This window comes from Polyergus mexicanus, unplaced genomic scaffold (genome assembly GCF_030449975.1).
Source record: "Polyergus mexicanus isolate NDT 795.1 unplaced genomic scaffold, iyPolMexi1.0 SCAF_19, whole genome shotgun sequence".
Classification (NCBI taxonomy): Eukaryota; Metazoa; Arthropoda; class Insecta; order Hymenoptera; family Formicidae; genus Polyergus; species Polyergus mexicanus.
The window spans coordinates 2,573,495-2,587,798 of NW_027223339.1; the positions used below are offsets into that span (position 1 = coordinate 2,573,495).

A 14,304-nucleotide genomic window follows, 5' to 3' on the forward strand; every position below is an offset into this window, starting at 1 on the left:
AATACGGATATCTCTCATTGTATCCCTGCCGAGAGAAATTAAAGACATTGAAATCTGAACTCTCCAATTTGAATTTCTGCTCTTCATTTGCAATTATTTCGTTTACTCTAATCAGAATGCGGCGTACCTTTCCCTGACACTAAAAGTCGTTCGATTCGTTTCATGTTCGTTGTAAAGCCATTTATCTCAACCCGAGTTTGCCGAAGAACGATGGAGTGGCACAATTTATCGTCTCGACTATGAGACGGTTTAATTCTACAATGATTAATATCCCGCGAAAAGGGGTTGACGCGCGAGGGTTAAAGGGTTAATGCTCCTCTCGCATTCTCGGTCGCCCCTTTTCTGTCAATCCCAAGTCTTCGAGGCTTCTCCGAGCGGTAGGCGAGGGAAACGGTGTGTAAGTGAACAGAGAAACGTATAGCGCAACGTAAGTTCGTAGCGCGCGAAGCGCGAATCTGTCCCCACCAAGATGCGCGGTCCAGGAAAGAGAGAAGGGGGTGGCGGAGGTGGCGGAGGATCGGCGGCGGTGACGGCGGCGGCGGCGGCGGCGACTGTAGAGAAGGAGAATTCGATGAGGAGAAGAAGGAGTTACGTCGCGTACCGAGACCTCGGAGTTCTGTCTCGCGTACGCGAGAACCAATCCCGGTATTTGCGCTTCCTTCCTACCGTCGATGGCGACCACCTCTTTTCAGGGGCGTAGCCGACGGTTTCCCCCATACGCTACCCCCCTCAGGCCTTCATCCGTTCTCGCTGCCCCCTCCCCTCCCCTCCCCCCCCCGTTGACGCGAATTTTTCGCGCGCGCCAAATTCCACCCCGAGCGTGATGAAAGAGAGAGAGAGAGAGAGAGAGAGAGAGAGAGAGAGAGAGAGAGAGAGAGAGAGACCGTGCATGAGCTTCATCGGCATTCGATCGAAGAAGCTGGTGACTATACTACACACTTATCGCCGGCTAGGTGGCCTAGGTTCGTTCAACTCAGCGGCGGTGACGACGACGATAAAACGTGTTGTGCTGTTCGACGCGCGATCAGCTGACGCTGATCCGCAGATCGCGGATTGACGAGCGATCCCTGAGCAGCGTGGTAATTGGGGGGTCTCATCCTGATCCATCGTCTTGATTATTCGCACTTTTATCATTCTGATAGAAGGTCTTTGTCGATGATAACTATTCTTTCCACTTATGACGTTTAAGCCAGATTGTATTCGGTTATACTTGATACTAAGAATATAGTAATCCCAGCTACTTTATAGCTATTGTTAATGATTTGACGATGACTTAAAGTATATCAAATCCAAATACATTATAATGGAAAATTTGATATAAAAATTAGATATAAGAAAAATGGAAAAGATGATCCAATGTTTTCTGAGAAGCCCGTATTCATATCACGTGAATAATATTTATACGTTTTTCATTATGTTATTAAAAAAAATAAGATTTTAAAATTAAAATAATAATAGATATTTTGATATCGAAACACTTTGATTGGCAATATATCTCTATAAAATCTATATGATTAAAAAATTACTAATTACAATTTAATAAAATCTACATACTTTCAAGTTATCTCTTTGCTCTTTGCTAAATACTCGATAATGCGGCCTTCCTTTCCATCCTTGCTTTCGTCAGTATATTTTCGCTGGTTTCACATGCGTCGATAATCGCACATAAAATGTTAAAACGGATGGAGAGACGGACGGATGGATCGGCAGACAAAGCTGTAGGGTCTCGGAATATTCAAGCCAGTGACGCCGGCAGATTTACGGGCGGCTCGCCACGCAGACGAGTGCCTCTTTGCGGATTCTTGGGCTTCCACCGATATTATTAGCGATCGCGTCCTCTTTTTGATCGTGTTTAGAGGGGGAGCTCTCTTTCAACTCGAGCGTCGCTGTCGCTTTTTTTTTTTTTTTTTTTTCCCCTCCAGGCTCGCGTATAATAACGTCGATAGGCAATGCTTGCTCGGAATCCCTCGAAAACCCCTCTTTTTTTCCTTGTTAGGTCCAACTATGTTTAAGCGAGTACTCGACAATGTCAACAGAACAAGAACTTGCTTCCCTTTATGCTCGACTTCTTTTTAATTCGTTCTACCGCGCGATAAAAGAAATTGCAAATATATGTGATCCGATCGTCATTGCTTCGCGTTTAATTTAAATAAAAAAGGGCATATTTAAGTGAAAAATATTTCGCCCGAATGCATAAGGATATATGCGTATCGCAAAATTCATTATTATTCGCGGATTTAAATATCGCCAACTGACAGAAAGTCTATTTTTATAAACTAATTGAATAAACGAAGTAGAATCTTCTTCAGCTGCTACCGCACCATTCATCATTTAGTGCTTGCAATACAAGAGATGCATAAAAAAAATTATAGGTAATTACATCGGTACTATATGTATGTCAAAGTAATTGTAGTGAGCCATCAATATTCGCTCGATTACAGCCTTCGGTACGTTCAGAACCGTAGCGACGATGAGATTCTATCTTGTTGTACATTTTAAATAAGATAATCTTTTTTTTTTTTTCGCTTAGAAATATAAATAGTATTTATATACTCTAAGAATGTAAAAAAAAAATTGTGATATTTAATTACAAAAATATTTAGTATCGAAATATCAAAATGTGTGTTGCAGTGTAAAATTTTTGACATTTTTTTCTACTTATGCTTGTAAACCACGAAAAAATATCTGAAACCAGTTTCACAAACTTATAATAAACATATCCTGTTTGATTATCTTATAACCGGGAAGTGGAGGTGTTTGACCGCTCGTAAAAGGGGAATCGGGACCAACGCGTTCCATTTTCGAATTCACACGGTGGTTCGCGCGAGTCTCGCGTGCCCCGCGGAATCTTATTGACTATTCAGACCGGGATACCTTAACTACTCAGGATTTCGATGTCTACGGGCTGTAAAGCGTAGTGTACCAAAAGAGAGAGAGAGAGAGAAAGAATGCCTTATACGATGGTATTATCGAGATTACAGGCAAGGGTAGATCCCCGTGCGATCCGATGAAAGAAAAAAACCAAGGATAAGGTGAGAGAGTATGAAAATGGCCGAGTAAATGACTCTCTTTCCTACCATGATCTCCACAGCCTCCCTTCTTTATTCTTTTACGAACCGTTATTAAATTTCTCTATCATCCATTATTTTCTATTATCATTATTATTTTTTTTCTATTTAGAATTTTGTAGAGTTTCTGATATAAGTTTATTTATGTTTCCTTTTCATTGTTATTTTTATTCGTTAATTTGATGCTAGTTTTTATTAAAAGAAATTAAAATCATTACAGTCATTATTATGTATGAAGAATATTATACTTTTAAGATAATAAAGTTATTTACTTTGTAAATAATTAAATGTACATAGAAAAATATTTAAAAAACTCCGACTTATTGAATATAAATTAATATGTGTAATGTTTAAAATATTATATATTTTATCAATTTGGTATTTTTAGAAACAAAAGTTATCTTCATTTTTCTTTCTCCAGATTATCGAAATAGAATATTCTCTATTTATATCTTTCCGAATACATACTTATAACTTTTTAGTTTTCTCTATAAAGATCCATGTCGCATTGAATTAATCGTTCGCCTGATAATATGTCGCGAGACCATAAATGCCAACAAACCCGGCTGTCATCACGAGATACAGACGTATGAGGCTATCTATAAAAAACAAATGTTTTCCTTCTATTTGCCGCCTGCGAACATAAACAAAGCGCTAACGTGTCGAGCGAATGATCGCAGAGTGCTGACAGTCATCCTGAAAACGAATCTACTAGGCATCACGACGTACATACGTTTAAAATTTTCATATTTGATAGGATTTCGGTATAATATATGCGATGCAATTATTTCGATCGCGAGTCTTTATAAGCGCGCGTGATTACAGGATTACATTGATACCCGCGCGAGATCCGCCTGAGCGTGGAGAATTGAACTTGGCTCTGGAGGTTTCTGCAAATTGCACTTTGAATGCTCTAGTTATACGTTAGGCGCGCATTCAAGGGACCGCGAGTATGTGAGAGGCCGCGATGGTCACGGAGGATATATCTCCCCTTTCGCTGGAATGTTTCCTTTCGCGCCCTTAACGATAATGCTAATAATTTATGACGCGCGCGCCGCCTCGGCTAATAAAACGGATCGCCGTACGCTCGTTAATTTCTCTCTCGAGCGATAAGGTATCGAAATTAGTGACATTAGATGATTACGGCTAGTGTTTCGCATGCGGTAGATGCTCGGGTCAAATAATGATAGAGCTCAAAGAGAATATCGTAATAATTTCAACCGTCAAGTTGTCATATTGCGTAGTGCAAAGTTGCCGCTAATAAATAAGAAATAATATTGTTACGTAAATTAAAATGTAAATATATTTAGCATTTATATTCTTATTTAAGAAGAGAAGACGAATCTCTTGAAAATTGTGGGTGTGTGTGTTTCTGTATCAATGTATCATGTAAGGCTAGAGGAATGAAAATTGGAGATCGAGAGCAAATACTTTGGAAATGAGCAGAATGGATTGATACGACGTAATGTTTTCGATTTTCTTCAGTAAGCTCCATATTCGTACACATTTATATAAGGGATGTATTTCTCTATCATTCCGAGGGTGGGATATATATATACTATATACGCGAGATACGCATCTTCGGGTTATTAATGTATGTCTACAAGTTCGTTTCACTCGAATTTCGGTTATTCAGAAGAACGGAAGATTCTATAGAAGCGCGAAAAATATCTTAGCGATAGTTCTCATATCCCTGTGATTAAATTCACACCGTTAAGAAGCGGTGGCTTATTAATTAATTTGTATAATAAACTTGCTCATTTTCACGAATATTAAGTTTGATTCTGAACTTTGATTTAACGGATTCAATCAAAATATACGTCTAATATATCCGGAACAGGGGGGGAGAGACGCAAAAAGAAGAGACAAGAAATTAGTTAAATTAAGACTGGAGTTAACCGGCTTTGGTTACAAACCGGTCATCAGTGAAATGTCGTTAAAATGATTGATCGTGAAATAACAGTTATTAATACGGGCTATAAAACATTTCCGGCCTCATCGTTAGCGTCGAGTAATAATTCTTTTGTTTGATAAGAGTGTCACAACCTTGCCAAGCTAATCTGTCAACTTCGCAGGAAGGATTCGTTTTACTTCACAAGATCGCCGTTTTCTTCGGCTTATTTGTCGAGAAACACGCAACTTTCGTATTTAAGATTTCCTTTTTTTTTTTCTCGTGGTTGAGCATCGCTGTTGGTAAGAATGAGTTCGTATTGATCACACTTGAGAAACCTCGGCTTTCCCACCCACCCTCAACCTCCAACGGAGATATGAATTCCTAATATACGGAGCCCCCTTCCCGCCTTCGAATCTCCTATCGACGACGGGAAGCTCGAAAAAACTTAGTTACGTCTGGCGCGTCTCTGGCCGCGATCCAACGGCAATCAGAACCATCTTTAATTCCTTTCTTCTGTCTAGCGGATGACTTACGTCCAAGAAAGATTTCTTTTTATGATCCTGGTGTGAAAAGGAGCACGTTTTTTAACATGCTCTCTTGCGCCTATACTTTCGCATGCACGTCGCGATATAGTTCACATATATAGTTCGCTGTAAAAGTATTGTCAAATTATATAAATTAAATGCAAGTTGTCCTAAAAACACGTGGAGAAAATTTCTCGCAGCTCTAAATTCGATTTTTCTCCTCAACAATGAAAGTCCGTCTTGTTTAAACAATTACTACTTTATCTTTTAGTTCTGACTTCCTACGTATACAACTATTTCTTATCATACTCCGTGATAATCGTGAGGGACAGAAGATTCCTTTAAATTTATTTTGCATGTTTTTTTTCTTCAACGAGATACCATGTATCGAGGTACTCCGTCCATCTTTTTTCTGGCATATAATTTACGATCTTATGTCACACTGGCGTCGCAATAACGGCGACGGTGAATTATCCAAATAATTGTCGAGAGGAACGTGCGGGCAACCTGCCGCAGAAACAATAATGCGGCGACCAGATCGTCATTACCGGCCCGTGGAGTTATTATAAGCGAGTTAGGACGACAGCACGGCGGATCGTTAGGTTTCTCGTAGCGCCGAGGAAAGGGACACGGTCGACGTAAAAGCGGTTGAAAATTGTCGGGGACTAAGCGACGCATATACCCGGATCGTGACAACAAGGCAAGAAAGAAACGTCGACGATCATTTACGATTTTTCGCGTACCGACTTTCGAACCACTAATTGCTATCATATTAGATTGTACCGATATTCTAGATTAATTAACGATTAATTATATTTATGGACAGAAGCCTATATTTATAGATAATGATTTTATTTATAAGAGAAATAAGCAAGAAATAATACATTTAGAATTTTAATTTAGAAATATAGACGAAAAATATTGTTATTTATAAATCTTCAGAATGTATAGTAAAACTTTCTATACAAATCACAATACATAATATTGTAATAACATAATAACATGAAAAATTAATCGATTAAAATCGCATCTATTCTGAAGGCATTTGCCTCTTAGAAATACTCGTACCCTATAATCACGTGTCGTTATCAAAATACTGTACTATCTGATTGTTTAAGAGGCGACTCGCAATTCTGAATTTCCAGCGCGAGGAACAAATTACTCGGAGAATATTCCCGACACGTGAATATCCTAGCGGGAGACCGTCAGGTATTATCTCGCGAAACAGCGTTATTGAACGAAACCGATCCGTTGAGTGTCTTCCACGCTGTTAAAAGTGTCACGATCCCCCTTTTTGCCCTCTCCTTGACACCAACCCTCGGTGATAAGAACAAAAGCGGCCCGTTCAAATCGTTCGCAAAGTTATTTTGTAATTCTCGTCGCTCTCGGTCACGCGGTACCGAGGTCTGTCTGTAACTAACCGTATTTACGGTATAGACAGCTGCGGGCAAAATGGTGAACGACTATGTGCCGACGTCACGTACAGCTCGCGACGATGAGGCCTGATGGTTCCTTCCGTGTCATAACTTGAAAATGTCTTTTCCACGATCGAGTCGATATAAGCGATAGGTTCAAATATTTTACACACGGTTAAACTTTTGTAATATTGTTCTATCCATTTTTTTTTTTTTTTTTTTTTGTGACAACTGTTATATTTTACACGTCTCGTATCTTTTAAATTAAATCATTAAAAAGTTTAAATTAATCAATCGTTGACTTAAATGGAGATTTGTACATTGAGGTATAATATAGCTTGTTTTTAATTAATTAATTAATTAATTACTTTCTAATCTTTATTAAAAACTTATACGCGAACGATTTTCACTTATAAACAAATCATCGAGAAAATTTTCGACTTAATTAAAATTTATCATTTTATCAAATTATATAATTTTTTTTTTTTTTTTTTTTTTTAAGGGGGGGCAGGGGAGAATATCGGAAGGATGCGAGATGAATCCTGCCAGTCTCTCGTTAGTCGACTCTTGGCACGAGGATCGTTCCGCGACCAGTTTCGCCCGTCGAGAATGGTGGTGTGGAATGCGGTAAAGCAAATAGGCTCCTCTCGCGGGCGAATAGCTAATTACGCTTCTTGGCATTCCTGTTTCTGGTTAGGCGAGCGGCCGCAGAGCTAGAGAGTCAGCGCGCCGCGCCTTCGCGAAGAGAATTACAAGCTAATCCTCGACTCGTAGGAGGACACGAGCGGCCGCGGTCACCCGGGGTAGACGAGAAGGGAAGAGGGGCAAGAGGGAGGAGGGATCTCTCGCCGTGCCCTCTCTTCGTTCCCTCGCATCTTCGTCCTCGTCGTCCTCATCTCGCACGGGGCGTTTTGCGTCTCGTGCGCCTCGCTCGCTCCTCTCTTTACCCGGCGCGTATAATGGCGTTATTTAATGTTTAATCATGCCCGCCGTACGCGCGCAGTATAATCAGAGTATAATTCAGACAACAACATCAACCACCGTCGACCACCGCCGACAAGCCCGTCGGTGAGTCGCGGGGGTTTGTTGCGATCTGCGGTCGTCAGCGGAGCCCGGATAAGGTATAGGCATCCACGTTATACTACTCGGCTCTACGTGTGCCTCTTTACCTTAGTCTATCCGAGGTTCCCTCTTTCAAGGTCGCGACGATGGATGGTTGACCGCGAGTTACGTGGTACTACAGACCTAAGAATTTCAATCTCGAGCGATATATGATATATCGGCAATTTTGTGGTATATTCCTAGTACTTTCGTATAATGACTTCTAACATTCAACATTCAATGATAGAAATTAGATCCTGATTTTATTTTGGGTTTGTTAATTCAAAGCTTTATTAATTTTGACATTTCTATTTCATATAAAACATTTGCTGAATCTATATAATTTGTTCCCTCATCAACTCAGAAAGAAGAATCAGTAAATTTTTAGCTACAGAGAGAGAGAGAGAGAGATAAACTCAAAAATTTTGTTATATTCCAAACGTTTGTAATATTTTAACTGTTGAAAAAAAATTACTTACATCGTTTTTGTGTGCGTGTACTCTTCTTCAATTACAAAGAGGAAGCTAATCCAATCACGAGTGTAAATACAAGGAATTATTCGTTTTTGCAAAGGCGCAAATATATTTCGCCCTGTCATTTTCATGCTGATTCATTCGCAAGGCTTCGCGGATATACCGTTAACTTTCTGATTTACTAAGTATATTTGAGATCGTCTTTATATAATCGGCTTTCACATATCAAGGATCAAGACGGTTTCTAGTAATTAGCGATCGATCTTTTTTTGCGGAACGTAGCGAGTCGGCGCGCATCCAGGCACTAAACGACCGGGTCCTCTTTTCTTTTTCTTTTTTTTTTTTTTTTACTGGTCCAAGGCCCGTGAGTATTTGCCTCGTGCCGAGTCATGCGTGGAACTCCTAGCATCATTGCCATAACTCGTCGCGCCATGTTACCTTCGCGGAGTTTATGGCATCGTCGTTCACGCGCACTCAGGTCGTAACAATTCGGTCGATGCGGCATGCCCGACGCACAATCATGTTCGTATTTTTAGCGAAATCTGCCGCTGCTCGCGCGACTGACAGATCCGAGAATTTATACGCTCCGAGTACCAACTTCTTCGTGTCTCATCCATTTAAGAAAATTAAATATATATATATATATATATATATTTTCAATTAGTCATAAATAATTCGTCGCGATACGTTCAACTATAAAATATTCAGATTTTCCAACAAGAAAAACTTTAGAAAAATTATCTTTTTATATTTTTAAATTGATATCTTCCAATATATCATCAGTTCTTTTACGTCATTAATTTTTATACAAAAATATCGTATAAAATATTTTTTATACAATATATTGTATTTTATAAAAGACGTAAGATTCAGATTTTAAGGAGATTGACAAAAATCGCGACAAAAACTAGTTGCGCCACATCGCGCACAAACTTAATTACTCTCCTAATCGGTCGTTTTTTTTTTTTTTTCAGTCATATCCAAAACGAGCCGACGATATGTGGGTCGAAGATAGCAGCCTCACGGAGGAAGCTCGCCCTCCGAAAGACTCGGCGTGGCTAGATGGCGGGAAATAACATGGTACATTATAGGGAAGCGTTAGAGGGGCCGGTAGCCGACCGGCGAGTTTTTTGCCGGATTCCAGTAGCGCCTTGGACAAACACCGGTGCGGAGGAAAGGGAGGGACGCTTCTCTCTCGGTTCACTACTTTTACTAGATTATTCGCGAACGGTTATCTCGTGACTCGTTCCGCGCCGGCTCCTCTTCCAGCGTCTCGTCCGCGCGTTCTCTCGATGAAGCCCGCGCGCGGGACACCGAAGAGAGCCCAAAGAAACCCTCGAAGGAATCTGTCTACCTCCTGCTACGTGGTGCTCGTCCGCGGAGAAAGTGATGAGCTGACATTGGGGATTCACTTCGCATACGAGAGCGGCAGAATCGATACTTAACGGCGTCTAGGAATGATCCTCCTCCTCCTCCTCCTCCTCCTCTTCCGAATGACGCAACGCTAAAGCGTACACGTGAGACGGAGGAGAACGAAAGATATATGGCTAAATTCGTTTTTTTTTTTTTTTATCTACGATGATTATCGATAACTGATTGCAAAAATCTCACATTATGCTAATATATGCATGCGTGTAAGAGGATAAAATTATTTTTGTAAAAAATTGATAGGAAGAGAAATTAATTAATAATTTTTTACAGAAATAAAAAAAGAAAATTGATCAATTATTATTTTTTTATACCACTATCTTTTTTTAATGTTTTAAAATTGTTTTCTTGATATTTTTTAAAATTCTCTCTTGCATAGAAAAAAAAGTCAACATCCAATGTAAACTTATGTAATTCAATGAAAGTGACGGATTGACGAACTCTCGCGGCCGAAATCTCGCTCGTCGAAACGGCTTGAATAACACGCTAACTGGAGCTTCACCGACGGTACCCCTAGGAAAATGCACCGCTACCCCTGAAATTTTTTTCTCGTATAATCTTCGCTATCTCCTTTTTTCCCTCCCCTTTTCAGTTCTCCCGATCCCCAGCCATGAGTCACGTAATAGTTTCTCCACATCGGCCCTAATGATTTATGCCTTCGGTCGGGTTTTATGTATTTCTGCGCAATGTGTGCGTGAGGCTCCAGCTTTTTTAGGTTCTCGCCCCGCTGTCGGAGAACCAGCGAGAAGAGCAGAATAAAGGAGAGAAAGATAGAGGAGGAGAGTGAACGTAGGAGGGGCGGGGGGGGGGGAAGGGAGTCGGTAACGGGGGGGAAAGAGAATGGCCATAAAGCGTCACCGATTCTGAAACTGCTCGTGCTGCCGTTAACTATGCGCAGCCTATATAGATCGATATAATTAATAGCTTAGCCACGGATCAGGTAACATATGGCCCGGGACCGGGACATCGAGGAGACAGGCGCGGGCAAAAGGTGAGAGGAAACCGATTTCGTGTGGCCGCCGCGCGGTCTCAAAGTTGACCGAGAGTTTGCGGTCCCACCCGCTGAATCGAAAGGGATTAAAACCGAATATACGAATACCCGAGACGTCGAGGAAAAAGAACGACTCGCGTCACGGCATGCTAATTCCTACCTGGTGGCGTCCACAAGGTCTTCTACTCCTACTCAGAAGGACGCGTCTCGCTCCCTTGAATCCTTTGGACTATACCGACTGCCTTAATTGTGCCTTAAGCACTTCTAAAGCGGATTCTTTGCAAGCAAAAAATATTTTGATATAAACGTAAAATATGAAATTATGTTGTATGATTATTTAATAATTATTTAATAATGCAAATAGATTAAAAGGAAGTATTAATTGCCAATACATGAAATAATAGAGAAATCATTGAAATTATTGTGACCGTTACAGCTTGATTATTGGATAATTGAGTCATCATTTAATCTTTCAATGTGTATGCTGAGATAGTAATATATTATAAACCGATACTTTTCTGCAATCTCAAGATTTCTTCCATTAATATGAAATTTTTATCGAAGTAAAAAGCCATTTAGCAAATACGGCATCGACTACCGAGATAAAGCTGACATGATCCTGATCTACGAGGAAGGTAAGACATAATAATGAAGATAAAGTAATCCTAAGGCTGAAACGTGCTCAATACATTTATAATTCTAAGCCGGGCGTCCTTGCAGAAAATTTCTTTATCGAACAACATTTGATGCGACGCCTACTATGAATCCATTAAGTTAATTTCTTTTGTGCCACATAAAAGAATATGTATATAGATATCTTAATCTGTGACAAAAATATACAGAATTATACATATATCTCAATTCTCTTGTATCCTTTTTTACCTATGGATTTTTGGAAAAAAGTTTTCATATTCTATTCGAGAATGACGCTTCTCAAATTTTTTCTCCCTCGCTTAATCTTATCGGTCTATTGTATCGTATAAGAGTTACGATCCTGAAATCTATAAGAACTTGGAGTTGCGAGCCGAAACACTTTTTCTAAAAGCGTCGATTTTAAACGGTTCCTTAATGGAACGGGAGATACTCCACGTTGCAATTTTACGCATTGTGAATCGTTGGGACGGGTGATCTCAGATTATACCGGACGACTCAATATCTGCCGACACACGCGAGCAACACGACGGCGTCTCGTCCCGCTCGGGACAAAGAGAGGAACGTGTTCAACCCTACGACGAGAAGTTACCATTTGCATTTCCGCTGCAAGCGCGGTGCCACGCGCCGCTCGCGTATCCCTCGACGTGCGAAGCACGCGAGGAGGAAGCAGAGAGAGAGAGAGAGAGACAGAGTTTCCTCCGCCGTGTACTTTGCATAATTTTACGAATCGCGCGTATAATCGTTCCGCCGTCGCGCCAGTGCTACAGAAACGTGCCGACGCCGGTGTTTCGTGTACGGCGAGCGATCCCGCGAGTCGATATTAGCATAAGATTCGACGGAGTGACGCACGCCGCGTGTGTCCTCCGTCAAGCGACACGTGGTCCCGCGCCACGAGACGCAAACGGAAGGGTTGAGATCCGGTGAATTTGTATAAGAGAGACGCCCCTTCCCCCGCGTAGCGCCGAAACTCGGGGATCATGGAACTCGAGTGAATGTTTAGACATAGGTATATGGTATATACGGAAGTGTCGATGCGACACGTGCCGCGACACGACGATACGTTTGCTCGCTCCGCTCGCCGTGTATACTCAGCATTAGCATGGGATTTCAATGCCCCGACGGCGTATAGATTTTCTTGCTTTTATTCTTCGGAACGCTTTCGGACGTCATGTATATAACTATGGAATGTATAAGAGATTCGGTCTCCCGAGCTCTCCATGTGGAGAGAACTTCTATACTAGGACTGTGGCTTTCATAAATAATGGGAAATAAAAATCAACTCGAGGAAGCTCCCTCTTTCTTTGCTTCTCTCGACATTCCATACATTACTAGATGAAATCTTGTGTCATATATCGAGATGCATTCGTTTACGCTATAGATAAATATTTAAGAATGTCTAAATCTTCATTATTTTAAACAAGTAAAATAGTAAATATATAAAATCCTACACGTGTCTTTTCTCACATTTAACAATGACTTTATGAGGGATCTTAAGAGAGATCAAACTGCACGTTGAATATTCGTTTATGAAGCAATCCGGTTCAAAAGCACCGACAGCACTACATCACCAGAAAATCAATTTTCTCAACAAATATCGTCGTCTCTTTTTTCAATATCGTGTTCTCTTTTTTCACATGTCTCGTCCTATTCAAGACAGCGATCGCATGGTTTAGGAAATTTTATCGAAGCGGTCGCGGTGACGCCGATGGTGGACTGTCGATGAACGACCATGACCACGCGGTACAATGGTTCATATGATGCTTCGTCTCTTCGCTCGCTGTCGCATATATCTACGTCGCTTTTGTCGCGCCTAAGATGCTTCGAAAAAGCACCGTAACTAATTAATACCCAAGCTTTTTGTCGAAGAAGCACAGACGCGCGTTTCGAATTTGCGACCAATCGCAACGTTATCCCCGATCATTTTAACAATCTCCTACTCTCCTCTCTTATATATCTCGAAATATCTCTTCGATATTCAATCTTTAATATAATTGTCTAATGTGAAGAAGATTTATTCTCTTTCATTTGAATTATAAGACTAAATGCTTATAAATTATTTAATGATTCTTCAATTTACATTTCTAAAAATATATTTTGTGTGAATTTTTGTGTCGAGAAATTATAAATGTTTGAATTATTTTAATGAAATTTGTGTTGGTAGCTTAATAATAAATTATTAGAGAACCGTGTCGAGGTCAATATTGATAACGCATATCATAAATGTATGGATTCAAATGCATATCCACAGACAAATCAAAATATTTTAAATTGAATCCATAAAAGTTCTGAAGACAACTAAAAATTTTAATAATTCTCTCTAAATGTTGAAATTCGTCTTTAAATTTTATACTTATAAAAAAATCCTGTGAAAATTAAGAAGAATAGATTTAATTAGATCGTTTGTATCTCATAAATAATTAAAAAAAAAATTTTATTAAAAATCGAAATTATAATTGTCAGGAACAATCGAAACGTGGTAAGTGATGAGCACGAGTTTGAAACGAACATGTCACGTCACAGTGTGTTTCCTTGTCACTTCTAATTTGCTAGGCGGATGCGAGTTAGTCTCCCAGTTTGCAGCTACTTTTTGACTTATGATTTCGTCATATGATCGAAGTTATAGACTTGGTTAGTAACTAAAAATGCCATGTATGTCGATCAGATCGAAATCCTAAAAGCCAATATCGTAATAAATTACAAATTACATCGTGCATTGATTCGCCGAGTGAATGTAGCATCGCATTTGTGTATATTAT

The 14,304-nt window shown here is 40.0% G+C and overlaps 1 protein-coding gene and 1 long non-coding RNA gene across 20 annotated transcripts in view; one reads left to right on the plus strand and one right to left on the minus strand.

The window, feature by feature from the left end:
- The window catches only part of LOC138941438 (uncharacterized), a 116,012-nt gene extending 105,315 nt beyond the window's left edge, over positions 1-10,697 (plus strand). The window contains exons 5-6 of the long non-coding RNA XR_011448168.1: positions 7,404-7,528; positions 9,450-10,697. This is a non-coding gene — a long non-coding RNA (uncharacterized lncRNA). The remainder of the gene's footprint in view (positions 1-7,403; positions 7,529-9,449) is intronic.
- Zfh2 (Zn finger homeodomain 2) overlaps positions 1-14,304 on the minus strand; it is a 313,903-nt gene that overhangs the window by 62,347 nt on the left and 237,252 nt on the right. The window lies entirely within an intron of this gene.